The sequence below is a fragment of the Meleagris gallopavo genome, chromosome 6 (genome assembly GCF_905368555.1).
Source record: "Meleagris gallopavo chromosome 6, MGAL_WU_HG_1.1, whole genome shotgun sequence".
NCBI lineage: Eukaryota > Metazoa > Chordata > Aves > Galliformes > Phasianidae > Meleagris > Meleagris gallopavo.
The window spans coordinates 47411508-47438754 of NC_139409.1; the positions used below are offsets into that span (position 1 = coordinate 47411508).

General features: G+C 40.0%; 1 protein-coding gene across 5 annotated transcripts in view; it reads left to right on the forward strand.

The window, feature by feature from the left end:
* PDE1C (phosphodiesterase 1C) overlaps positions 1 to 27247 on the forward strand; it is a 343427-nt gene that overhangs the window by 26995 nt on the left and 289185 nt on the right. The window lies entirely within an intron of this gene.

Here is a 27247-nt window from a genome sequence, read left to right on the forward strand (position 1 = left end):
TATATATAATGTACAGGTATTCTAGTTCCTACGTGATGACTGTAACTTTCTCACTGATAAAATGTGCCCAAGAACTTTGTTTCCTTAAGCTAGCGTGCCTCATTCTCATATCAGACAAATTACTTATGTAAAGCTTACATTTCTGCTAATATAATTTAGTTTTCCTCTTATGCTGCAAGGTGCAGGAATGGCCTAAACAAACTTTTATAGGAAATTTGTGCTTTTGAATTTCAAAAAGGGAACTCAAATCTCCTAATTTGTTTTAATCACTAGAAATTATGTTTTTAACAGCTCGTATATTACCGTAATGCAGCAGGAAAAAATGGAATAATATTACAGTGCTCTTCCCTGTACTAATGTGTTTGTACAAAACTTTTCTTGCCTACCTTTTGTCGTTCTATAGTTGTTTCTGGAGGTGCTGAGTAGTAAGAAGGGAATGTGAAAGGGAGAATAGGAGTGATGAACATAGAATGTGAAAATCTATATGCAAGTGAAGTGTTTGTCCCAATGCTTTGCATCGAAAACTCTTTAGAAACTTGTTTTATTTTTAGACATCCTTCAGTAGTTTTACAAATATAAAGACTTCTCAAGAGAAAAGGTACAATGAGTAAGTTGTTTTCTTTTGCTGTGGTGTAAAAGAATAACCCATGACTAACTTTTCTATAGGAATACAAATAAAATCTGAGTAAATCTGGACTTAGGAGGTTTTGTAGCAACACGGTAGAGCTGTGAGATGACAGGCTCACCCTACGCTTTTAACACCTCACCCGCCCACGGCCTGCAGGCAAGCAGAGCCAGAGATGGCCAAAAACTCAAGCTGGTCCGTATCATGAAAAGATGGGGGCACAGATGGCGTGAAGTTTCTTTCCCACACGCCTTACCTATTTTGAAAAACATAAACGGTTCCAGCCTCCCTTCTTACTTTCTTTTAACATTGGCTACTATCTAGTCACTTGGCCATGTCAAGACAACTACAACTGTGCTTTTTGGAACAGTCGGGAGGTTACATTTTCAGACTGGAAGATGCTGTCATTTTTGTGAGATTTTGTTGGATGAAACGCTATACGTCTCAAGTGTTAAAACTTACCTAAATTATCTTATCGTGTCAGTTCAATCACAGATTTCCTCAAGCCTGGGCCCAGAACCCCTCATCGGGGCACTGGCTGCTATTTTCCCTTCTTGCTCTTCACACTGTGGCATTTGTGCACTGAAGCCTATGCCCGTATTGGGTTATATCTCCAAGTGTAGCCAAGCGGTTTGATGGAAGTGTTTACACATCTCTCTTCAGCACTTTTGAGGCTGTATTTGTAGCACTGCGTCCAACTTTGGGCTCCTCAGTACCAGAAAATTATTGACAAACCGAAGTGAGCCCAACCACTGCAGTGATCAGGGCAGGAGCTAAGAAGAAAGGCTGAGAGCTAGGCTTGCTCGCTCCTAAGAAGGCTGAGGTGTGATCTGCTTTCAATTACATAATGAGAATAAAGAAGATAGAGCCAAACTCCTTTTAGAGCTGCACAGTGATGGGGTGAGAGTGGTCAGAAGATGCAATACAGGGGATTCCAATTAGATTATACAGAAACCTTCACTGTGAGCAATGTCAAACACTGAGAAAAGCCTAGAAATGTTGTGGTGTCTCTTTCCCTGGAGATGTTCAAAACTCAGCTGGGCAAGTCCATGAGAAAACTTACCGAAACATGCAGTTGGATTCAACATCAATGTTGGCTCAACTTTCAGCAGGTGAAAAAGGATATTTCAACTGTCTAATTATATGACCTCTGGAAGTCCCTTCAAGCCTCAATTTATTTTTGTCTTCCACAGGCATGTAATTCCCTTCTTTGATTATTGAAAGTTAGAGAGCATGCAGTCTTCTATCTTGACTCACTTCCGAAATCTGGGAGAACAAGCCCAATTTTGGCATTTCTTCTTCTTCTGGTTGCAGATAATGCTGTGGCAAACCCATCTTTTTTTTCCTTTTTTTTTTTTTTTTTTCCTCTGTACAATAGCCACTGTAAGGAAGCCCCAGGTCACAGCACTCAGAGTAGCTATGCTGTCTTGGAGAATATGTTTATTCATCCCCTCACTCCTCAGGTCAACCAGTTAAACTGTATGGTTATTAATATATGTCACAGCAAGATTCAACCCTTCAGCCATTCTTTATTTCCAAATTTTTTCATTTCTGGGTTGAAATGAGATGTAGTACTTGCATGCCAGAAGGAATTACTGTACGCAGATTCTTTGGGGCAGGAAAGAGAGGTCCTGAATAGAGATTAAGATGAGGAGTTGAATGTCCTTTGCTTGTTGGAGAAATTGGATGCAGCACTCATTTCAAGCTATAGTACCATGGTAGAGTACAAGGTTAAGTTACTCCTGTGCAGAATATTTTTTTTTGTTCACTCTGAATGTATAAACAAAGACTATAAAACTGTTTTTGAACAGTTGGGGGGGAAGGGGCACAGGGAAAGATCTTATATATGCAATGATCAAATAGATCACTCTGTAGAACACCTTGCGTTCATGAACATTCTGCTGCCCTTTCCATCATGAAGCATCATGGACAGCAGCATGTAATTTCTGTTGTGCAGTGGTAAGGGGATATTCAAGCATCTGTGTAACAGGAGCACCTTTGACACATTTTTGGTTGTTTCTCCTTCCTCCCCAGTCCTTTTTATTCTCCTGTAGGCTGGTCTTGTCAGTCCATATCAGTGTGACAAGATATGGGAACAAGCAAGAAGTCTCTGGTCTCCTTGGCAATGTGGTGATTAGCACAAGCTATACAATGACGTGATTCATGCAGAGGGGGCGAGTGTGGAGTTGTGAATGCTTTGCTTATGTGGCACTGCAGCACCTGGGTGCATGAGGCAGATTGCTACTGCTTGTAGTGCCTTAATCTCACATTTAAAAAAAAAAGTTCATTCTCTACTGATTTTTACAAGCTATGAGGCACCCAGTCATCACCTTGTTTCAACAGAAAAGCATCTGCTGTAGCTATGCTTAAAGAGGATTTTTCTAATAATTTTGCCTATCTACAGTTGTGCTGTGCTGTCTTTAATTTCCCTTTCCGAGTAGGTGAAGCAGAAGTGAAGGATTGTCTTACACATTTAAAACAGTGGGGAAATTTATTTTGATTTCAGTGCAGTTTCTTTGGAATTGCACTGCACTACCAAGAAGTGAATCAGTTCTATTCTCTCAGTAGTACTATCACATCACACAGTGAGAATATTGGTTGTGTCAGGGAAAACTTCTTTCTTTGAACATGCAGCACTGTAGCTTGGAATATTTGCTCTCACATGTTTTAATTTCAGTGACAAAGATGCTCAGTTATCCAGGGCTGGGAAAAAGGGCCAATCCTTGCATGTATTCTCTGTGTGTTGACTTGTATATCTGGAGACTGTGTCCCCTGGAAGTAGTAAGACCAGGTTTTCTTTTGTGAAAAGATTGTGTTGGGAAGAATATAGCCTCAGACAAGCTTTCTGTCTGAAATACACAAGAAAGACAGACCTACAATCTTATTAAACAAAAAATATTATTCTCTTGAAAAATATCTTCTGCTTAAATACACTTTTCTTTCTTCTACTGACGCTACTCTTTTTCCCTGCTCTTCCTCATCAAATTTTGACAATGTCTTTTATGGAATGCTGTTGCTCGATGATGTGGCTTAGGTGGCTGCATGAGACTTCAGTGTTTTGAGGTAAAAACAAGTCAATTATTAAATTATTTCTTTTCCCCATTACATTAATCCTCACAGCACATTTTTGCTTAGAAGCAGCTCGCAGACTGGATAGTTACTTGTCTGGATCTTTCACCTGTGTCTCAAATACACATGGTTTCAAGGGAAGCTATTGTGTGAATGATGTGAACTACCATTTGGTTGTTCTTTCCTCCCTGCCATGTAATGGAAATGCTCAGTCATGGCCTGAAGCAGTGATTGAGCACCTGGAGGGAAGGCAGGGCCAACCCATGGGTGCTCAGGTGCATGCAATGTACTTGAGTGATTGGAAGGGGTGAAGCCAGGGTCCACCATTCCCAGACCTCAATTAAGGGTTGGCAGTGGAGGCAAGGGTATTTGGCTAGAGATCTCTGCTTAGCTGTGGCCTTTTGAAGGTAAGCATATTTTCTTTTGTTTCTATGTCACAAGCTGCTGTGTTTGGGCTTGTCCTCATTTGCTGCAGCCTAGGACTTTGCCACCCCGCTATTCTTGCTGTACTTTCCATCACATTACATCATTATACTGCCCCCATTTATTCACTGTGATTAGACCTTCTCTGTGAAAATACTGCTAGTCGAACTCACAAGCTATGATAATTAATCATGCTTTCCCCAATGCCAGCTGTTCTACTGTTTTGTTTCCTATTGGTGCTTATAAACAGGCAAGCCTTCTTGGTGTATTGAGTGTCTGTACTATTGGAAAAAGCAAACACTTCTTAGTTTGCTGCTACCTGAACATATGAGTCACTGTTGAAGCAAGTATGGTAAATGTTTGCAGGACAGCTGATGCTCCGAATAGTAGCACTTGGTAGTATCTATCTGTTTTCTTTTTTGATACTGTGCAAAATGAAGAAGTAATTAAAAGGTTAAGTGATATTCCTCAGCACTGAAAAGTGATGGTTTAAACTAAGATTAGGGAATGGGATAGAAGCTGTAAAGGTTTTCCATGGTCATCTTGATATCTGATCTCCTTCTCCTTCATCCCCTTTCCTCATTATAAGGTTTTTTTTGTTTTTTTTTTTAAGTATTTGTGTACATGAAGTCTGTACATAGGCTACTGCTGCTCTAGAGGAGGTTGGTACCTTCTTAAAACAACCAGAGCAAGAGTGTGGTTTGGCTCTTGGGGATGAAGAAAATGGCATGCTTCGTAGACACATAAGCAAATGTGAGCTTGTGCTCTCTGCATGAGGTTGGGTGTTTAGAAGATGTTTAGACACCTCAAACTTTTTCAGGTTTTCACATTTAACCCCTGCTGGTCTTGAGGAGTCAGTATAATCTTAGAATTTTAGAAGCTCTTGAGTTGGAAGGGACCTGGAAGTCCAGCTCCTGGCTCTATGCAGGACCACCCAAAATTCAAACCTTATATCTGAGAGCATCGTCCAAATGCTTCTTGAGATCATTCAGGCTTGATACCTTGACCATCACCCTGGGGAGCTGGTTCCCTGCCCACCACCCTCTGGTGAAGATTCCTTTTCTAGCCCCCAACCTGACCCTCCCCTGATACTATTCCCTTCAGCCCTGTTGCTGTCACCAGAGGGTAGAGATCAGCACTGCCTTGTGAGGAGCTGTGGGCCACCATGAAGCCTCCCTTCAGCCTCCTCTGCTCTGCCAGGGGACCTCAGCCACTCCTTACGTGTCCTGCCCTTCCCCACCTTCATAACCTGCCTTTGGATGCTTGTGATTCCTTGTCTGGCTTTGGGCAGCAACTATGGACGTTTCCCCAGCCTGCATTTGGAAATGAATTAGTAACTCTAGTTTTGTGGATAGTGCTATTTGAGCGTCTTCCAATTAAACAGCCACGGAAAGAATGGCAAAACTTGAACGTGACCTTTTGATAACAGTCTCAGGAGCATTGAAAATGATTTGTTTGCTTAGACTGACTACTCCCTTGAGAACAGTTTCGACCTATTGAATTTAATTGGTCTATAGATGTTATTCTCCTAGTTCAGTTTGGAGTCAAAGTGGTGGGGGAAGGGAGAAATTAAACTGGTGACTTCATCTCTTTCCATGGTTTTTTTTTTTTTAATTTTTTATTTCCATGGGTTGTTTTTTTTGTGTGTGTGTGTTCTGCTGAGGAAATTAAACTAGAAGAAATATATGGACAGAGAAAGGAATTTATTTGAAACCTGATTTAGCAGAGTTTAAGTGGGCAGGGAAAAATATGGTAATGGCTTTGTCTATAAATACGTTTTTAAGCATATTATACCTGCTGGGATCTTGGATCATTTTTCAAATACCCACAGCATTTCTTCCCACTAGAAAAGTATTGTTATCTCCACTGTACAGATTAAAGGCTAAATGTCATGATAGGCTTTCCTGTCTGTACCTAAGCTTAAATTTTCAGTCTGCTAAAAGTTGAAGAACCCTTTCACTTCTGTCTATTCATATGAAATTTTTTCAAAGAGTGCAGCAACACTTCCATAAATCTAAATGTCAATTATATGGTTTAAGGCAGAGAAGAATTGGAGTCAAAAACCTCATCTGGCTGATGCAAGTGATTTAAAGGAGTGTAGAAGAAGAGAGGCAGGAGGCTGGGCAATAGATAGTTTGTGTTTGGACATAAAAATGTGTCCATGAAGAAAGAAATTTGGAAATAAGAATGTGTTGTGATATGGGGATTTGCTACGCTGCTGTGATGAATGCAATGAAGCCATAGTTCTTTCATCCACTGTCTCTGCTTCTAGCCTGTGTCCAATTCAACCGTGGAGAAAACCTAGGCTCTGCTCCCCATCATCGTGTCCTAATACTCCATTCTAGGTGCAAGCCAGGCTGGTTTGTGGAGGGCAGGTATGTGATGTTCACAGCTGGAACCTGAGTTGTGTTCTGAGGACTATTCCATGCTTGTCAAGCTGATTGCTCACTGCCTGTGCAGGAAGGTCCCTGTGTGAAGCGAGACGTTTCTGCTGGGCAGAGAGCAGTACAAACACCAGAGAAACCTGCAGCCTTGTCTCCAAATAGGTGTAAGAGCTTCTAGCTTTAGTTTTCTCTCCTACTGATTTTTTTTTTTTTTTTTTGTCTCCTGTTGTCAAGGTAACACTTTAATTCTGTTTAGTGAGAAAGCTCCATATGTAAACTTGACCTTTGGGACTTCTGTGTTGATAACAATAGCGCTCTTGTATTCATTGTGTTCAGCTTCTGTAAGGGACAGGGCTTAAAAAAAAAAAAACAAGCTGAAGAGAAAAGGATGGGAGTGAGGTTCTATTTCACATTAAAGCACACAACTATGTTCTGAGTTGGATCTTCTCATTTAAATAAACAATCATGTATTAAATGTCCTAGAAAGATAAAAATGTGTTGTAAAATAGGGAGCAAACACTTCATGCGTTTTTTTTCGCATTACAAAAAATTAGCAATGAAATGTACCACAGTTAGGCTCTGAATTTCAGTAGTGCTCATTCTTCCTTGGGATTTGTTCTTGCAAGGTATTGAGTACCCTGGCTCTAATCCTGCAGGATTTAAGCATGTAATTTAACTTTAGGATGGAAGTAGTCCCACTGTATTGAAAGAATTTGAGTGATTAAAGGTACACAGGTGGGTAAGTGCTTTTCTGGATGGAAGCCAGAATGCACAGCATCTTCCAAGATCTAATTTTTAATTATTAAGTTGATTTAGAGCAGTTCTTGTATCCAAGGCAACAATGACAATGAGATGGCTGAGTACTAAAATCTCCATATTTCTAAGAGAAAAGCAGTTATTTGAAATGTGCTGAAATATGTGGACGTTAATAGACAAAATCCTGAAATTTGGCTCAGTTGTTGCTTATCGATGATTTCAAGTAGAGCATGGATTTACCTCATCATGGGTATTACCTCATCTTTTTCTCAGCATTAGATAAGGCCTGCTTTGTCCAGATGATTAGCAAAACTTCAGGTGATACTGACCATCATGTCGTTTGATATTTGAACTATTACTTCTGTCTCAATTTCCTGGCTTCATTTAAATACAAAAAAAAATTATATATATATTTTTACGCCACTATTTCATTTTCCTGTAATATGCTAAACTATTAAGCAACCTGGAAGTCTTAAAATATGGGAGGAACATGTTTCTCATTCTTGTTCTATTTATGTTTAATGAACACTTAGATTCTAAGATCTGTCTCGCTGTCTTTTGGTTACCTGAAATTAGGGAATTGCTAATATTGTAGCTCAGACAAACCTATTGAGATGGAATAAGTTCTTCAGTATTTTCATCCAAGCACTCAGTTGCTATAAAACAGCTGAAATACAGTTCATATTATTGGCTAAGGTAGAAAAAACACCTCTCCCAGGATCTTTTATAGAGAAGGAAAAATGGGGAAAAAATTGAAATTCAACAGGGTGCTGTTAGTTTTTGCATGGTTTTTCCACCTAACTAACAATAAGAAGAATAATCTTGGTTACATTGCAAGTATTTATGGTGTTTTCTGAGTTTTTTTTTTTTGTACTATCAGTTAATTGTTAAGTGGTGTCAGCAACGGGTCACAGAGTGGTAATCATTCCCTATGATCCGTGTTTATTCGCAGTTTACTTTGATGCTGCTTTAGTAACTCGTGTGACTTAATATGCTGCAGAAGAAGCAGACTTTAAGCTTTTATGAATAAACACTGGAGTCCTCATCCTCCATGGCTTTGTGCATGGAGCAGTGATCTCTATCACTGCAGAGGAAGGGCACCTAACCTGCCCTGCTCTGGCGTCAGCTTTGCCTGGCAGATAAATGGTGGCACCTTTCCGAGCTGTGGACACTGAGGCCATTTGCTGTGTACTCTTTTCTGCAAGATCTGACTTCCACTTCCAGCTTTGGCAAACCTGATTGCACTCAGCCTCAGCAGTAAGAGGGGGCCATTAGAGAATTTAAGGAGCAGGTGTATACAGAGAAGTCTTATTTTGGGGACTAGTGCAAATGGAATTGAATGATGTGAAGCTGGTGCGGTGCTTTCTAGCAAATGTCCTAACTTGGTTTGTGCCTGACATGTTTCTTAGATTAGCTGGCAGCTAGGGAGATATATTAAATACCAAAAAAAACCTCCCACATCATTATGAGATAGATGTATCCACATCACAACTTTTACAAACAGATTGGGAAAGAGGGAAGAAATGGTCTCTTGAGTATGATCTCTTCCATTTGGAAGAAGGAATTAGGTGTAGATTACACCTGTATAAACTTCTCCTGTTTTGCCAGTAGACTGTACTGGCATAGCTCAGACGTTTGCCATGTAAGCTTTTCTGAGTTATCATCTGATGGGGGAAAAAAAACTCTCTGATCTTTGCCCAGTGTTTTGCAAGCTGGCATTCGGGTCTCTTCTGTCCATAATTGTTTTCCTAACGTCACAGATCTATCTGATGCACTGCTGAAACACCACAGGGCAGCAAGTTTGGTTGTTTGGTTGTTTTTTTTGTTTGTTTGTTTTTTTTAAGCACTGCACAATGGCCATACTGGTAAATTGTTGGGAAAGCTCTGCTTGTTCGTGCTTCCATCACTTAACATCAGTCTCAACCAGTCAAAACCTATAAGGCAGTACTCAGTAGAGTTGTTAGTAATATATATATATATTTTGTATTTCTACCCATGTGCAAATGACTAGAAACTGTTTTAAAAGCAAAAAGAGGAAGGACGTGGAGGGTGGGGTGTTCTACTTGCTTGAATTTATGACAAATTGCAACAAGGCTACAAATATCCACTTTGTGAGATTTATGGAAAAAATCCTGACCAAGCCTGTGTCAGGCCCATCTGTGTTCTAGTGAACAGGCTAGAAGACAGCATGAGTTTGTACAGGGAGCCATGCTGTGTTCTTTAGAAAGAAGCCCAGTGTCTGAACTGCAGGTGAAGTTCTCATGTCTTTGATTTGCCTATCTTCACGTGGAACAAAAAGCCACGCATATAATTAAACGTTACTGTCAGACTATCAGTAAATACTTATTTCAGCCACAGAACAGAAAGCTGCTGAAAACCTGAAACTTGAGTGCTGCTGCCAGGTGGCTGAGAGACTAACCCTTATCTTCATAACCACCCTAAGGCATAATGCTAGTTACTTACTGCCAAAAGGTGACTTCCAGTGGCAGATAAGCTTGTTCTTTCCCATAGAGGTAAGTATGTCCTACCACAACCCCACTGGCCAGCAATAGGATTTGTCAGCTTGTTCAGCTGTGTTTTTTGTTTTTTTTTATTTTTTTCTGAGGGACCGTTATAAAAAACATCTGTGAAATAATCTGATTTAAAAGCTAGGGAAACATCCCTTTCTCCTTTTCTTTCTTTCAAAGTTTAAGTGGCCCAGCTCACAGGCTGGTGACCATCAGCTGGAGAATGAGGGCAAATGAAGGAGACTGGGGCAAAGCGGTTGAGAAACATCCTCATTGAGTCCTGCATTTGGCACCCAGTGGTCTTCCCAAGCAGAAAGAAGGGTTGAGGACAAGACTGTTCAGGATATTTGAGTCAGGGAGGCATATGGGGGGACTTAAGTACTCCTGTATTCCTCAGCAAAGCTCCTGAATGGTTGTACTACAGCAAGTTAGAAAAAACTATTATGCTAGCAAGTAAACTGTTGTTTAAATCAGGTGTTATGTCATGCAAAGATATCCTTTTCAGTAAAGTTTCTGAACTTGACCTTCATTACTGGAAATGAAGACAGTGATGGAAGAGCTCTTAGACACAATTAAGGTATCTGTTGTGTAGTCCATACATACATCTATGAGGATATGCCTACAGAACTTTTTTTTTTTTTTTGCTTTAGAAATGTAGTGGGCTGTAAGGATAAATGCAAACGTGCATTGTAAGAGAAGGTGTTTTTACATCTCCTTGGTAAACTTTTTCCTCCTACTGCACAACTTATTCACTCTGCAGATACTATTAACTTTAATATCAGTGTAATGAAGCCTTTAAGTTCTGGAATAGGCAGTAATAGATCTTTGTATAAAGAAGAACCAAACTTGCCTGCCATTTGTGGGAAGGAGTGTTTTGTTTAAAAAAAAAAAAAAAAAAAAAAAAAACTAGTTTTATTATTCAGGTTTTATGTTAGAAAATCATGCTGTTAAGTGGATGAGAGAAATTATTGTAATGGAAAGTGTCTTAATGTAGCTTAAATATCTGACAAGAGCATTTTGGAACTAAATCATTCATGCTCCCACTTGCTGGCAACTGTAACCTGCTGCCTTTCTCAGGGTAATATAAGGTCTCTGACTTGCAAATTAAACATTAGCCAGCAATGACATAGGAAATCGGGGGGGGGGAAGAAGACAAGATGAATGAAAGATGAATACTGAGTTTGCATCATAGTTGTGCAAACTGATGCCCATTTTTATCAGTTGAAAAGCTCTGAATGGATTTTACCATGAAATTCTCCTGCAATGAATCCCGCAAACTGAAAGTTTTTTGAGTTAGGTTTTTGACAGCTTACTAAACCTGAACCTGAGTCTCCCCAGAAAACTAGTGGGGTGGGCAGACACTTGTGAGTACAGCTCTCCAGGCATTAAACAAAATGGCACAGTACTGTGACACCACAGTCAATGGTGAACAGAAGAAAGCAGGCTGATGTCAGGCGGTGCAGTGCCTGTATGTGCTTGCACCCACATCCTTTAGTTACAGTAGGGTGGCACCCTCCTTTAATGTACTTTATACAATACTTTGTGAACAATCTGAGATTCGCAAGCCTATGGCAATTGCATATTCTTTTTTTTTTTTTTTCCTACTTCCATAACAACTAAGAAAGTCTGTCATGTGGTGGGCTCTGTTTTCTCCTTTGTACTGCTGCCATAGGATGACAAGCCTGAGCTGAAGGCAGAATAGTCCCTGCTGTTTTCATCTGCTTAACCGTTTTGTATAAAAGCTCTGTGATCCTCATCCCAGGGTTATTTGCCAGCCTCTGGGCAGCAGTCTTGCCCAGGGTACCATAACTAAATTTGACTGTCTGTGCCATCTGTGTTGCAGGGATACCTTCTGTAAAGCTGAGTTATTGGGTGATACTTACCTGAGAATGTTTATGGCAAGACAGATGCACGGAAAGTTAATAAGCCATTACTTTATTTTTGCATCATCTACAGCTTAAAATAAAGAGCATGAGAAATTTGTTCTGATTTATTTTTGCCCAGGGAAAACGTGGACCTTGGTATCTCCCAGATATTTCACTCTTTCCACTATACGTTCTTCTCTGTCAATTAAAGGTAATTTTCCCTGTCCCAGTTGGTGTGCACCACATCACAAGGAAAGTAACATTCTTTTCTGAAGCAGTGAAGTGAATGCTGTTTATGAGATTGGGAGTATCTCTCATTTTGTGATGCCTTCAGCTTCAGAAATCTGAGCAATTCAGTTGTTTGGGCTGTTGCTAGGAAATTTTTTCTTCCTAAACTCTAATTAATAGATGTCGCTGAGAGTCAATTGCATACAATTAGGCACTACGCTTCAACATGCATTGCGTGCTGCAGAATTGAATTCATGAATGTAACGTCTCGATTTTGTCAAGGAAATGGAACAAAGCTCTGTAAATGTGCATAGCTGGGCTGGGTCGTGGTCTATGTTTTCTCATTTCCATGTAAGAAACAATTTACCCAGAGTCTTTGCATTAATTGTATACTTTTCAAACCCATAGCCACAAAGTCAGGCTTTTAAAATCTGTAGTTGTCTTTTCACAGTTACACTTATTATTTGAATAAGCTCTGACTATAAATAAAATAGGAAATAAAAGGTGTTTTGTTTCAATCTGTCAGAATACCATAGGTAGCAATGTGGGAAAATGACAGGATGTTGTGCACTTAAGGTGGGATTTCATGCTAAATTACACTAAAAATTGCAAAATCCTGTCAAAAGAATGAAGCTAGCAAAGAAACAATAGAAAAATTGCAAGCAGGAATATTTGACTTGTGCATCTTTTTGTCCATGTGCGTGAGAAAAGAGTGAAGAACGAGCTTTGTTTTATTTGAAATAATCTTTTTTCACCTGCTTTGATGAAATGTCACAGAGGAGAGAAACCAAATGTGGTTTTGATTTAATGTGGCTAGTTAAGGTCAGTTCTTTTTATCCTCTCAGCTCCAGGTAAGAAAAATGCTTTATGTCATATTATGTAAATATTATTTAGTATTTATGTGTTGGCTGAGATAATTTGGGAGCCAGCTTTCCGTTTTCAGAAATGACCAATAAGTGTCAGCAGTTCCTGGCCCTCTTTCTCCTTTTTGAGAGGAAAATGGGGGTGAGAAGTAGGGTTTAATTTGGCATTTATGAAAATTAGCCACTACTACTACTGCTTATTGTATCAGGGTCATTCCCTGCACCTCTGTTCACCCCAGAACAACCCTATGCTACATGGGGCTGCCAAAACAACCTAGCAATCTGCCCTGTTGCGAGTAGCTAGAAATCTTTTCTATTATTCCACGCAAAATCAAGCATAAGCATGCAGCAGTTATGGGGCAGCTCCTGCAGCATCCCATCATAAAAGTAGCATTTAAGATGATGAAAAATAGTTGAGGCAGTTATATTTTCCCCATGGTATTTTAAAGTGTTGTTGTTTGTTTGTTTGTTTTTTTTTAAGGGGCATCCTTTCAGTCTCTCTTATGCTTCTTTTTCTCTTTTTCCCCTTCAAATACTATTCTGCTGTATTTTAAATGTGACAAGCTGGACAAAGATCCACTTTGGAAGAGTGGTGGGAGGTAGCATAGGCTGAGGTTGGGTCAGTGTATTGTTCAGGCTTTTAAGTGGAACTGGAGAAAATTGTGAAATCAAGGTTGCGAGGAGAGGTGAGCAATACATGATTTTCTTTTCAGATTACTGTTTCAGCTGCAAGGTAGAAAAACATGTTGAACAGAAAACAGAGTAACTTAGTTTATAATGATTTCAGATAATCCTTCCTTTGTATGAAAAGGGAACATAAAAAGCCAATGACTTTCACTTCTGCTAAAGAAAAAAAGAAATCTTAACCTTTTGGTCAACATTCTGTTGTTTCTGGTTTCCCAAGGCCAGTATGTTTTAACAATATCTGCATTGTGCAGGTTCTTGTGGATCCTGTTGTTATGCCACACATTTGTGGGACTGGAAGACAAGCTCAGGTTGCAGTGAGATGTGTTTTCCATGTGTTCAAGTGATTCTAGTAGTAGGGCTTGAAGATTGGCGGGGGGTGGATCTGTGAAGTGTTTGAACTTGAGGATGTGAATTAACAGTGAGAATGAGTGTTTTCAACATCAGAACTCCTTTAGGGTTGCGTGGGTTAAAGAAATATCAGGTATTAACTTTCAGACAATTTACGTAACAGCTTTTGTTAAAATAAATGTTCATTATCTTATAATGAGAGCGACTTGCAGAGGAGGAAAGAGATGCTGCTACTGACCCTGTGGTTTACACATGCTGGAACAAGTGTATAGCTTAGATTTACTCATAAACAAACTTAAGTGCATATTTATTGGCTGGAGTCTTTAGAAAAAAATATTGGAAACTTTCTGGGGAGTAAAGAAGCTAAGTCACTTAAAAGAAAAAATCTTTTATGTGCTTGGATAGATATTCAACAACAGGCAGAACAGGCAAATGTTTCAGCCCTGGTAATGTTAATTGGAAGTGGATGCTTCGCTCTTTAACTCTGGAATTACTTCTCAGGTTCGTGTCGTCTTTAACTTTTTTTTTTTTTTAACCATTTACTTATCTTCTAACTTTAGTTTGTACTTCACTTACAAGAAGCTTTTCTGAGTAAAGTCAAGCCTCAAGCCAGGCACAAATGAACCTCACAGGATTGATCTTCGAGTAACCATTTCCCTCTTTAATGGTTTGATATGTTCTGATCGTTAACGACTATCCTATTAACAGGAGTTCTCACTGTGCTAGTGATTAAGAGATGTTGGAGAGCTGCTCAAAGGCCTGTGTAGTGCTCCTGTTAGGTAAGAAAGGGTATTGTAGGGATAACTTAGCAAGGCTGTTAGCCAAGGACATCTTTACAATAGGAAAATAATTCACATTCCTGGAAAGGTAGGAACTGTATTCTTGTAGGCTCCTTTCAGTCAGCAGTGCTAGTACGTTGTTGAACAGTCTGATTTCTCACCTCTCTCCATTACTTACACTTTGTATGAAGTTAAGGACTGAGCGTCCATAACTGGAGCTGCCAGAATCAATTTGCCATTTATGTCCATCTCCTTCAGGGACTCAAAGACTTTTTCTTTTTAGACCTTCTCATTTGTGGTTTGCAGTAACAATCGTTCAATGTTCCCTGTTTCGGAGCTCTCTGAGCTGAACAAGTTGACTTGGCAACCAGGGGATGTTGGAGGAGATGGGAGTGAAAGGCACTGGTTGGCTGCTGCACGTTAATAATGAGTAATGTTCATACAGATACCGATCTGTGGCAAAACAAGTACTTCCTGTTCCTTCCTATATAATGGAGAACACATCTGAAATTTGGAAGATCATCATTGTGCCCCCGGTTCTGCAAGCAGGGTGAGACAAGGATAAATATATACTGGCATCTGTCAAACTTGGTCAGTTCATGTTCTGATGTACTTCTTTATTCTTAGGAGCTCCTGGGTGGCAAGTGAGGGAGCTGGGATGTTTTTCTGTTGCTGTTTCAGCTGCACAGACCAGGTTCAGAGACATAGAAAGAAAATGCAGTAAATCCAGAAGACAAGCCCTGAGGGTTGACTACCATTGCTTTAAATGTGTATTACTTTTAACTGTTTAGGATTTGGCCCACAAGTGGGCAGAAACATTTGCTGCTCTTTATGAAGCATGTTTACCAGCCAGGATGTGCAACAGATGACCTTCAGAACTACACCCAAATACAATGATGTGACAAACTACAAACCTGCCAGATTTCTGGCTTTTTTTTTTTTTTCTTTTTTTCTCGTGCTGTGTTCCTCCTCTGTCATCGCTTCAGCTTTTCCTTTCCTCTTGTGGTATGTCAAGAGGAGGAAGCAGCATCTGGGACCCCTGTGTGCCTGAAGTTTTGAGGGAGAGGGGGCCTGCCCCCAGGGCCACCTTGCACAGAAGGACCCAGAGCTTAAAACAGAGCTGCTGGAAGGTGCTTGCCTCCAGGGGTCACATCCCACAGGCTCTCCCTCTTGTCTTCTCAAGCAGTCTATGTAGCCCAACAGGATGCTGCTGGGAGGAAACTTGAGAGTCCTGAATTTATGACTTTTGGCAGAGTATTTGGATGCCTTGGGCTAAAAAGCACTTTTGTTAAGACTGGGGAAAACATTGCTGATTGCATTCTGTCATATTTATGACTCCAGTTGAAGGAAATCTGCTGTTCTTTGTGGTAGATCTTGTTTTTTACTTCAAACTGAGTTGTAAAGGAAAAATTATTCATTATGAAGAGCTTCAAATAGACCAGGATGGCTCATAGGATGTCTTTCATAAATCACTACTAAGATTTGTCAACCTAAATTGAAGGTTTAGATACGGAAATACAACACCTAATTTCATTTGTTTCCAGAATTTTTACTATTTAATAAAAACTAAAAGTAAATTTAAGAGAACAAATTTTCACTGAAGTCTAATAATTCAAAAGACATATTTCATATGAGTTTGTGGTCTCAGCTCAGTTATTTTAGTCACATTTCTGATCAAAAATGTCTTGAAGTTGAGACTGGAATGTGTTGTTATTCTAATAGAAGGTATCGCATGTAGCAGTTGAAATACTTATATTTCATAATACAGTGGATTAATTAGATGCAGTGTTTTGTTTTTTTTCCAAAACCATATTTTTTTTCTCCATAACAAAGTATTTTAGCAAGTCCCACAGTGCGAGGCTTTTGTGAAAGGGGGGGGAAAAAGGGGAAAAGTTTTCTATCTTCATGCTGGTTGATACATTAACATCTCCGAGGTTCAAAACTTACGCTGCTGGGATCTGTGGGTTTTGTGTATGATTTAATTTTCTTACAAAAGTTCTATTGTTATGAAATAGTTCTATTGGCTTATTTTTATTTTCTTAAGGAGTGAGCCTTGATTGTTTATGCATATAAAATAAGGCAACTTTTTTTTTTTTTTTTTTTTGGCAAATGCAACATATCATCTGATTGATGACCTCAATCTTTCTCTTGGCACATCTGATGGCATGACCAGTGTGATAGTTACTGTGCTGCTGTGCATCAGTAAGGTCATGGACTGAGAGGAAAGTGGATGTACTGCACCTATATGACAGAAAACTAGAAGTCGTCTAGCCTGCTTACCTTTATTTCAGACCTTGAAGATCTCAAGCACTCCCCTTACTACTTAACTGAGATTCATGCCAGAGATGGGACCAAAGCCAGGACACCTCCAACAAAGCACAGTCTGGGCCTGGTGGCCCTTGGCTGTGCTGGAATGGATCAGTTGGCAGAGGTGCTGGGGATGTTCCAGGTGAAGCTGGTCAGGGCTTTAAGGCCCATCACCCAGGGCTCTGGTGCTCTTTAACATTGTCAGTTCTCCATCCCCTTATGAGCTCTGGGAGCAGGCAGTGCTCTGAGTTTGCTAATGCTGAAATCTTTGCAGCTTCCCATGAAATTTGTCCCCTGAAGAAAGCAGGCCTTGGTAGATTTAATGATAGATGGAAAATGCATCTATCATCTTGTTACTAAATTATGGCCTTTCTGGTATTCAAGTTGATGAATTATTTCCATCAAGCTAAGTAAACTATTTTATCTCTTAGTGGAGAGTTCCTGGCGATGGCTCAGACACACTTGAGCCCTGAGTGACATGAAATGTGCAATGAGAGGATCCTGGAGCATTGGGCCCTCTGAGGTACAAGCAGAAGCCTGGATTCAGGCATAAGGCTGTGCTTTGTGCACTTATGTAGCTTTTTTTTTTTTTTTTTTTAAGACAAATGAATAGGTGTGAATGAATTATCTTTCAGGACTAATATACAGAGAAGATGCTCCAAGGCTATAAAGTGAATGCAAAATGAGTTTAGCTAAGGATGCAGTGGGATCAGCAGTGGGATCAGCTGATGAGATCTTTCAGCCTTCTACCACTAAAAGGAGCTGGTCCTGTTTCTCTCTCGCATTACCTCATCTTAACTCTGTGACCTACTGACATCCTCCTGGAGTAAGGGAACCTTAACTTTACAGTGGGGTCAGTGCTGCTTGTGAGACCAGTGCTTATTTAAAAAAAAAAAAAAGGCAGAAAAAGGAAGTTAGGAAGTCATATAATATGAAGGAGATTCCTGTGTTCAAGCCTGAATGGTGGATGTGATGTTGCCAAACTTTCAGTACCTTCCCAGAGCTTAGGTGCTGCTTGGCTCGTCTCATCATGTCTTTGTTGTGAAAGTGAAATGAATTAGTTGCATGGAGGGAGAGGATGGGACAGTGCACTGGGGAGGAGAATGGGGAAAGGAGCAGAATACTAGTACTACATGGAAGTGAATACAGCAGAATTCGTTGCTTAATGGAATTTGAAAATTCATCTATGAATCATTAACATTTGGACATGAATACAAGTACTTATTTTACTTTTCTCTGTATTTTCTAAGTCTTCTCTCCTGTGCTAGACTTAGTGACTGTTTTACATTGTTCTCCTGAAATGGCTGTACATATGTGCCAAAATAAAAATAAACTCGAAACAACTCTCAAAGGGGAAGTTTATAAACAACTATTTTCTTGGCCTAAATCAACTGATTTCCCCCTCCATGTGAAGGCTGCAAGGATCTAGATTAAACTATTTTTTTTTCTATATTACTTCTCATAACCTGCTGGTTCTTTGTAAACACTTAGTGTTCTGTTATCAGGCAGGGACAACAGGAAGAGATTGCTCAAAAGTATTCCTGCTAATCAGTAATAATATGCACCAAGAACTCCTGTCAGCATAACAACATAAAAATCTTTCTGGCTAATCGCCTCCTGTATCACCTCTCTGAAATGTGTACTTAATTACAATGAATTCTGCTTTTCATGTGAATTTGTGGATACTCACTATAAACACAAGTACATTTAAACTGAAGTTTCCTGACAATAATGGAGAATTCCATGTTAAGCTCATCCACAGAGCTGGGGGTCAGGAAGGTTTTTTCCTTAAATGAGATTAGTGATGACCAGTGCTATGCTTCTTTACTTACTTGCCTATTTATTTTTTTTCTCCCTTGAAACATGGAGAGAGGCCTGCTATCTTCAATCTTCTGGGAATTTTTGCTTTACGGAGCTCCTACCAGGACAGCAATCTAAAGTGCTGCTGCTGTCTTGGGTGCCCTGCCCTTAATCTCTGTCACTGTTCTTCTCTGGCATATTTCATGCAGGAGGCTTGTAGCTTATTTTGGGTTGTAGAACTGTTTGTTAGTCTGGGGCGTGCAGAGTTAAAGAAGTCAGCATCATTTGAACTACATCTTTACCATTGCTGCCTATGATGGTGAGGTTGTGGATGCTTGCTAGTTCTCATGTTGCTATCTGGTTTTTGCATCCTTAGCACTGAAAGTGATCTTGTGAACCGAAAAATGGTAAAGCATCTTTTTCAGAAAGAATGGACTATGCTGGTGTTGCATGAAGACGACAAACTGATGCATGTAGTGAAACAAGATCAACTTTTTGAAGGGCATGTATTGAAACTAAATCAACTTTTTAAAATCCATCTACTGCCTTGGTCTCCTGCCCCAAATTCTAGCGGCACTGTTGTGTTTTTGTAGGTATAATGATGAAGCAGTAATCCTGATGCATTACTTTCTCGGCAGCTCAAGATTTTTTTTCAGTGTCCTTCCACTATTCTAATTCCCCTCTTCTTCTGATTTCACTTGGGCTATTGGGGTGAGTCATGTGAGCAGGTATACTTTGCTGTCTGCATGGTACTTACGAGAACTGTGAACCTCTTTCTGTTTTCTGCCTTAACCCCTGGCAAACAATTTGTGCACCTGCTAAAGTATTTAGGTGTTTTTTTGTTCTTGGCCTTTGAGTGAGCTAGGAACAAAATGCCAACAGGAAGTAAGCTTATGGATGCAGCTGTCCACTTGATGTTTTATTAAACATATTAGTATATTTACGTATTTATGCAGACACCCAGTATTACCAAGCTTTGGATAGGCATCTTATATTGGGATGGCCCTACCTGCATGGGCATTGATGACCCTAAGCTTCCACCTGGTCACTGGTGTGGCAATTCGGTAGGAGCCAGTAGAGTGGAGCTTACTATTTCCAATCTGCAAGTCAATGAATTACTCAGATCATTCCTGGTGCCAATCATTCAGGGCAGGATTCGGCCTCAATAAGGCCAAGTCCCAGTTCTTAGGCAAACACGTGATATTTAGCTAGGCTCCCTTTGTGTTCAAATTAAAATTGTGCAGAGCAATCCTATGTCTGGAGGTACCTGTGCCTCTTCCTTGATTATAGAGGGTGCATGCTTAATTTGCTTAGGCTGGAGCCTACTTTTCAGATAGTTAGAATTTAAATGAAGTAAGTGTTTTAAGCCTTCCACACTTTGGGAAGGTAGTTTGTTAACAGCTAAGGACTCAGGCTAAAAACTGTCATTTGTGGTACAGAGATTTAGCACAGACTAGGTTATTAGGAATTATAGGGCAGATGGCTGCCAAATGGAATGATATTATGTGTTGGATCTTTTATGCTTAAAATAGTATGACATATTTGAACTAGGTTTCTTCCTTTTTTTTTTTTTTTTTTTTTTTTGAAGATGTAGCTTTATGTATTTTACAAAAATACCTAGCTGTTAATTCTCAATACAATCACTTTCATATAATTAAAAAAAAAAAAAAAAAAAACACACAAAAAGAACAACACAGAGCCAAACAGATTAAAGCAATGAGATAAATGGAAGTCTCATAATCATTAAGTATTTAGACAACAGTGGAGTTCCAACTTGAAAAATATGCTTGTTGAATCTATTCAATTAAAAATAAAGTATTAGCCCTCACTGTAGGTAATTTAAATGAAGCTGCTCTTCACTCTAGTTCACTTTAGTATACTGATGATTAAACTGTTCGTTATTGAAAGTTTTTATTTAATTGGCACCTTGATCAGAGTAACAGAATTGGTTAGATTGTACACAAGTACATTTGTGTACGTAATGATGGTAGGTCTGGTACAGGTTACTCATACCCTGTATTATGGCCTCCATCTCCTGACCACAAATGCCTCCAGAGAGGTGGTGGATGCCCCCCTCCCTGGAAGCATTCAAGGTCAGTCAGGCTGGATGGGGCTCTGAGCAACCTGATCTAGCTGTAGGTGTCTCTGTTCATTGCAGGGGAGTGTGTGGGGTGGACTAGATGACCTTTATGTATCCCTTCCAACTCAAATAATTCTTATGATTAACTGTATGGGGAATCCAAAGAGACCATGCACTTACATTAATTCATGCAATTACATTAATTCAGCACTTACGTTATATGCCTGAAGTAGGTAGTGTAGAATCTCCATCTTTTCCCTTTACTTTCAGAGTAGTATTTGCTGATTGAATTTTTCCAGGACAAGAAAGTTTTTCTCTGCCCTTCTATCCATAGCTGTAATAGAACAGTATTCGATGTCGTGATTTTTAGTTGTACACGGTATGAAACTGTTTGTGTATGTGCTGGTGTGTTGTGTGGGTGTGTTGTGTGTACGTTTCAAACCACCCTTTTGTAGCTTAATTTCCATTTATTCAAGTGTATCTGTATCAACAAGGAGAACAGCCAGTACTGCAAATAGTGTAGGCTACATTTTCTTAGTATCAAGGACAGCTTGATCTGGTCAAAAAAGCCTGGGTCTAGGAACCATGTGGTTGTTGTGGGCAGTGATAGTTTTGGACACCAGCTAAAAGAAGTCAGAATTGCTGCTTGATTTACTTGCTTGTATGGGTACGATTGAAGAGGGAGCTGCTGACTAGGGAAGGGAGCACAAATAGGATATTAGATCATTATTTTTACCTGGATGCATTTTATTAGGTAGTTTGGAGAGAGAAGATTTGATAGCTTGAACGTTTCAGTTTTCAACTGTGGTTTGGAAAGGATAAAGTGTTAAATGTAGCCAGAAGTAATACATTACATATTGAGAAAATCAGGCATATTCGCAATGTATATGAAAACAGGGAAAAGCAATGCTCTTGGCTCCTTTGGGAGGGTGACTAGCTAATCTATTGTCGCTGACTGGAGCAATGGTACATTAAAATCCAAATGCTGATCTGAGGAGGCTGGTGTTCAGGATGCTGTTGGCTGATAATCAGCTGTTTGCGCAGTGCAACGCAGTTTTCTCTCCAGACTGGAAAGGCAGGAGAGGTCTTGATCTTGAGATCTAGGACAGCTTTGCTGAATCTGATGAAGTTACGCTGCCTTGCACCATTAAAAGATTTATTTCCTTGCTCTGTGCATTGTTATTTGCTCTCAGCATATTCACATCACAGACAAAGCATGTCTGTGGACTCCTTTAGCATAACCAAATACTTTGAAAACTAACTGAAGAAGAGGGAGGAAGGAGGAAGAGAGAAATCCAACAGGGGAAAAATCGCTAGTGGTACACAGAGTGAGTTGAAAGGCCAAATAATGGCTTTCATGATGTGACTGGATGCAGTTCAAAATGTTACGGACAACAATGACTGCCAGAGAATCAAATGCAATGCAGTGGTTTGCATGTATGCACTAACAGGTTGCTATCTTTCTACAATCTCCTGTCTTTTCAAGAGGGATAAGTGGTGGGAAGGAACAATGTCATACCATCAACCACCAATCCATCAACTAAGTAAAACTTACGGTGTGAGCACCATGAGGATCAGAATTTTTTTTTCCATATTGTCACAAGCATCTTTAGTCGTTACTTTAATTGCTGGATAGTCCCAGCAATGCTGTGATAAGTTGACAATCACATATATATATGGCAGAATTTTATAGCTTTAATCTTTATTGCAACCTACCACTGTTGGTATGATGCCACTACCCCAAGCTTTATTCTGTTATGTAATGGTATAACTTTTACTGGTTCTGATTTTGGTTGAGCTCCTTTCAAGATTGTCTGCTGTTCTATGTAAAATCACATTACACTGGAGAGTCATACTTTGGTAGTGTGCAAAATGAGACAAAAAAAAAATCAAATTAAAACATAAAGGCAAACTGAAAATTGTATCAGCAGCGCTGCTTGGGTGAGAGGGGAATTACAGCACTAAAATGTCTTGTTCTTATTTGATCTGTTTTTTAAAAAAATAATACCTTTAAGAAGTGGAACTACTCTCACAGGTTGGGATGATTTCGGCTTTCAGTGTGCTAAGTGGTGCAAGATGTGTTAAGGAAATAGGTCAGGCAAGGTGTTTTTATCTTCATACTCATTTCTTACTATAGTCTTTTTCCACCCTCTGATGTCATGTATGTCTAGATTCACCTTTGCCATATAAGCTTCTCTAATTACAATATCGTACATCATTCTAGTGCAATTTGTAGTTTGTTAATAGCACATTATTTCAGGACCAATTATGCAAGATAGCCCTTACTGTTACTGCATATAGTTGGATGAGGATCGTGATTCACAGTATTGCTGGAGAAGGTTTGAGATGTAGATAGGGGGCCCTGCTGCTGAACTTAAAAAAAATATTTTAAAAGTAGTGGATATCCAGTGACAAATTCTCATAAAACAATTGTAACATACAGATAGGGAGTACTTCTGGGAAGTGGTAAAACAAATAAGCTTGTGGTGTAGAATGAAGCTTCTTCATAAACCATCTGCAGTACATATCTTCATTGTTGCCTGTGAGAAATATACTGAGCATCCTGGGAGATTTTGTCTCTTAACTTCTCTGAAACGGTAAGATGTTTTCTTTAGATTCATCAATTCTTTTTCTCATGCTCAGTTCCGAAAAGCGCTGAGCTCTGGGATGGTAAATGTTCTTGAGCAACACTGACGCTGGAGGTGAGAGAGCCCTCTCTAAAACTGCTCTGAAAAATGTCTGATAGTAAAATTGAAGGCATTGTTTGGAACGCTTTATTATCATAAAGTTTTCCTGAATTAAAGGCAGGCCTCCATGTGACCTGCCTTGTGATTCTGTGGTCCATGTACAGGAAGCCACTGTCTCAAGGATTCCTCAATCTCAAAAATCCTGAATGCTGGGTTCCTCTTTGCTCCACAATACCACTCTCAACTTTGGGTACGCAGCCAAAAAGCTTCAGAGCTGATGTTGTTGTCAAAAGGTGTAGTAGGCTAAGGAGCCATCGAGTAGCTAGAAGAAGGAAGGTTTGAAAGCAAGAAATCTTCATGCGCTGCTTAGCTAACCTGGGAACCTGCCTGCTAATGGGCGCTACCGATACTGAAGATCTAAGCTGATTGAATTGGAAACTTTTGACCATTTCTACATACTCATAAACACGCCTGGCTCAAAAGGTGCCTCAGATGGAAGTTGACTGTCTAACAGCACCATAGTTTGCCTTGTTCTTAATCATTTTTTATCAGTTTTATCATTTTTCTTACAATGTATTGCTCTGACAGTGATGGAAGCATGATGCAGAGTTGGGTGTAGGACACTGCTAAATGGAACTTTTGTTCTGACCCAGTATGGCTGTATTTTTGCTCTTAATATTCAACTTCCAGCAGTCAATTGATTTTAGGATACCTGAGATTTCTGGACAGACGAACTCAGAGTTCCTAATTCTGCTTACTCTAGTGACAGTCTCTACAAAAGTACATGGATACCTGAGATATGAATTCATCACTGCTCCGATTAAACCTGATTACATCCAGAACTGGATAAACAGGAGCATAGGCATAGAAAACTGGAAGGACAGAACTCCAGCCCTATTGGAGTGAGTAGGAGTTCTGCCCTTGAATTCTGTGGGGCGAGAATTTTACTCGGCACTTTTATTCTCTTTCTCTTAGTACAAGAGGCAGGGATGTGCGTCTGAAAGAACAAGCTGTGACTTTTGTCTGATACATAGGAGTTATACTGTACACAACTAAATTTCAGAATTTGTTTGGGGAGAGCATTTGGGTGTGAACTGCTATTAAAAATCTTTCAATCTTGCTTAGACAAAGTTACGTGAAGCATGAACCTTCTACTGCAGGGCAGAAACGGACTGCCTAAGGGTAGGAAGACAGTGTTTTGTGTTTGTGTTATAGGTGACTGCTTATTCTATAACTTCCTCAAGCATGTATGTTGAAGGATGGCAGACTGGACGGATCGTTGGCTTCATTTGATAAGAACTTTGGTTAAAATAGACTTCTGAAAAAATACAGCTCATCCACACATTGAAAAGAGGGGAAAATATTAAAATAATTGCTGCTTTATGTGTTGATGAATTAAACGTTACCATAGATACTCTGGTCTGTTTACAGCAATAATAATAAATATTTTCAATTCACACTGTGCTTTTCATCTCCAAGGACCCCCAGGTGGTTTACAAATGACATACATGAATTGCTCTACACAGCACTGAACTTGTAGCAGCAAGAGCTGCCTGACAATTTATATTGGTACCTGGCAGTGCAAGGTAGAAAATGTACTGTACCCCCCACATGAATCTGTAGGGATTCTTTGGGAGGGCAGAACTCTCATCTAGCCAAGAGCTAAGCAGCAAAACATGAAGAATTAGGTAGGATCAGGTATGGAGTTACTGATGCAGCCTGGTAATTCTTTGGAGAGCCAGATGAAGTTGTTACCGGGGCAGGAAGGAAGCTATTTCCATCTTGAAAAAACTTGCTGGTTAAAAAACTTCCCTTTCCACCTGAGGTGAATGCCTCTGCCGTTTTGAAGGGAGAGAGCATCCCACTGCAAACAGCCAGTTTTGAGCTGTCTCAGAAAAAGGGGAGATCCATTTGCCAGCATTACCTTAGCATTTTCCTCTGCTGAATGACTTTCTGTTCTTCCCAGGGGAGATGTTTGCATTGACCTAAATAAACTCATGAAGTTATTAAAATTATTTGAATGAATTTCAGGTAGGGCTTGAACAAGGTATCTTTGCAAAGTAATGTAGGCATGCAAAGCTGCTGAATGACGGAGTCCTTTTCTTTCTCTTGCAATCTGTAGTAAGTGGGTGATGCTCCAGTGAGGATGACTGATCAGCATGGCAGTAATTTAGAGATCAGAGCATCTTCCTGAGAGCAGAAATGCTAATGCAACTCTCCTACTCACATACAACTCTCTCACATTTAAGGAAAGCTGCATCTGCCTATTTTTTTTTTTTTTTTTCATGGAACTAAGAAACTAGACTGAAACTTCATGATCACCTTCCCACAGTTGGTGTGGTTTTTTTTTTTGGTTTTTTTTTGGATGAACAACACTTTATGGTTTAAAGAAAATTCAGTGTCATCAAATAATAATAAAAAACTTAAAGCTGAGAGTTCCACCATTCAGTTTTCCTTTAGATAACACTTAACTTCATGCTCTCTAGATAAAGTGTGAGAAATTCTCCAGGCAGAGCATCAGTGCTGATGTAGGTGTGTGACCTATATAACCAGTGACAGAGAGAAAATGATTCCTTGGAAGCCCTTTATGCTCACTCTGTTTTTATATTGTTTGGGAGAAGCAGTTAAATGATGCAGTCCAGTAAACTGTTTGAAAATTCTTCATTGCAGCAGCCAACTTCAGAACGGCAGCTTTTTAATACTGCTGCTGTTTGCCCTTCTGAGGTCATAGATAATTGCAGGTGCAAGTGCTGGAAATATTGTATCTAAGTACTTACTGATATAGTACTTACTGATATTTCATGTTTTGGTCTTGAATGGCCAAGAAAACTGGAAGACCAGGTCCTGTTTTCTGTTTAAAAAACAAACAAACAAAAAAACGCACCCACTAACAGCCCTTTTCTTAATGAATTTGTCTTGTGTTATTGAACAGCCAAATGATTTTTAAAAGCCTGTTAACAGAAAAGGCTGTTTGGCTGAGGCTCTTGACTGGGTTTGAATTAAATGGGATTTATATCACTGGACTAGAGCTCAGCAGTGGCTCTCACCCATCCTTTGAAGAGAGGGGATTTACAGTGCACTATTTCTATCTGACTCAAGCTTTTGTTAAATATAAGGTAGGGCTGGGGTTTATACCTTACACACAGACCAGGCTTGCTGATGTTTTGTAAACATTTTGGTATGCCTTAGCTAAGCTTTGAGCAAACTATCTCCTATTATTTTGAATGCAGTCTTCCTGAAGTGTAATGTTTTCATGTGGTGTACAAACTGGCCAGTGTAAAACCTACCAAATTCACCTGGAATTTACTTCTGTTCTTCTTACCTAGATGAGGGGATTGAGTGCACCCTCAGTAAGTTTGCAGGTGATACCAAGTTGGGAGGTGGTGTCGATCTGCCTGAGGGTAGGGAGGCCCTATAGAGGGATCTAGATAAGCTGGATCGATGGGCTGAGGTAAATGGGATGAGGTTCAACAAGGCCAAGTGCCGGGTCCTGTACTTTGGCTACAACAGCCCCATGCAGGCTTGGGGCTGGGTGACTGTGAAGAGGAAAGGGACCTGGGGGTGTTGGTTGATGCTCGGCTGAACATGAGCCGACAGTGTGCCCAGGTGGCCAAGAGGGCCAATGGCATCCTGGCCTGCATTAGAAATGGCCAGCAGGAGCAGGGAGGTGATCATCCCCCTGTACTCAGCACTGGTGAGGCCGCACCTTGAGTATTGTGCTCAGTTTTGGGTCCCTTACTGCAAGAAGGACATTGAGGCCCTGGAGCGTGTGCAGAGAAGGGCAACGAAACAGGTGAGGTCTGGAGTCTTATGAGGAGCGGCTGAGAAAGCTGGGATAG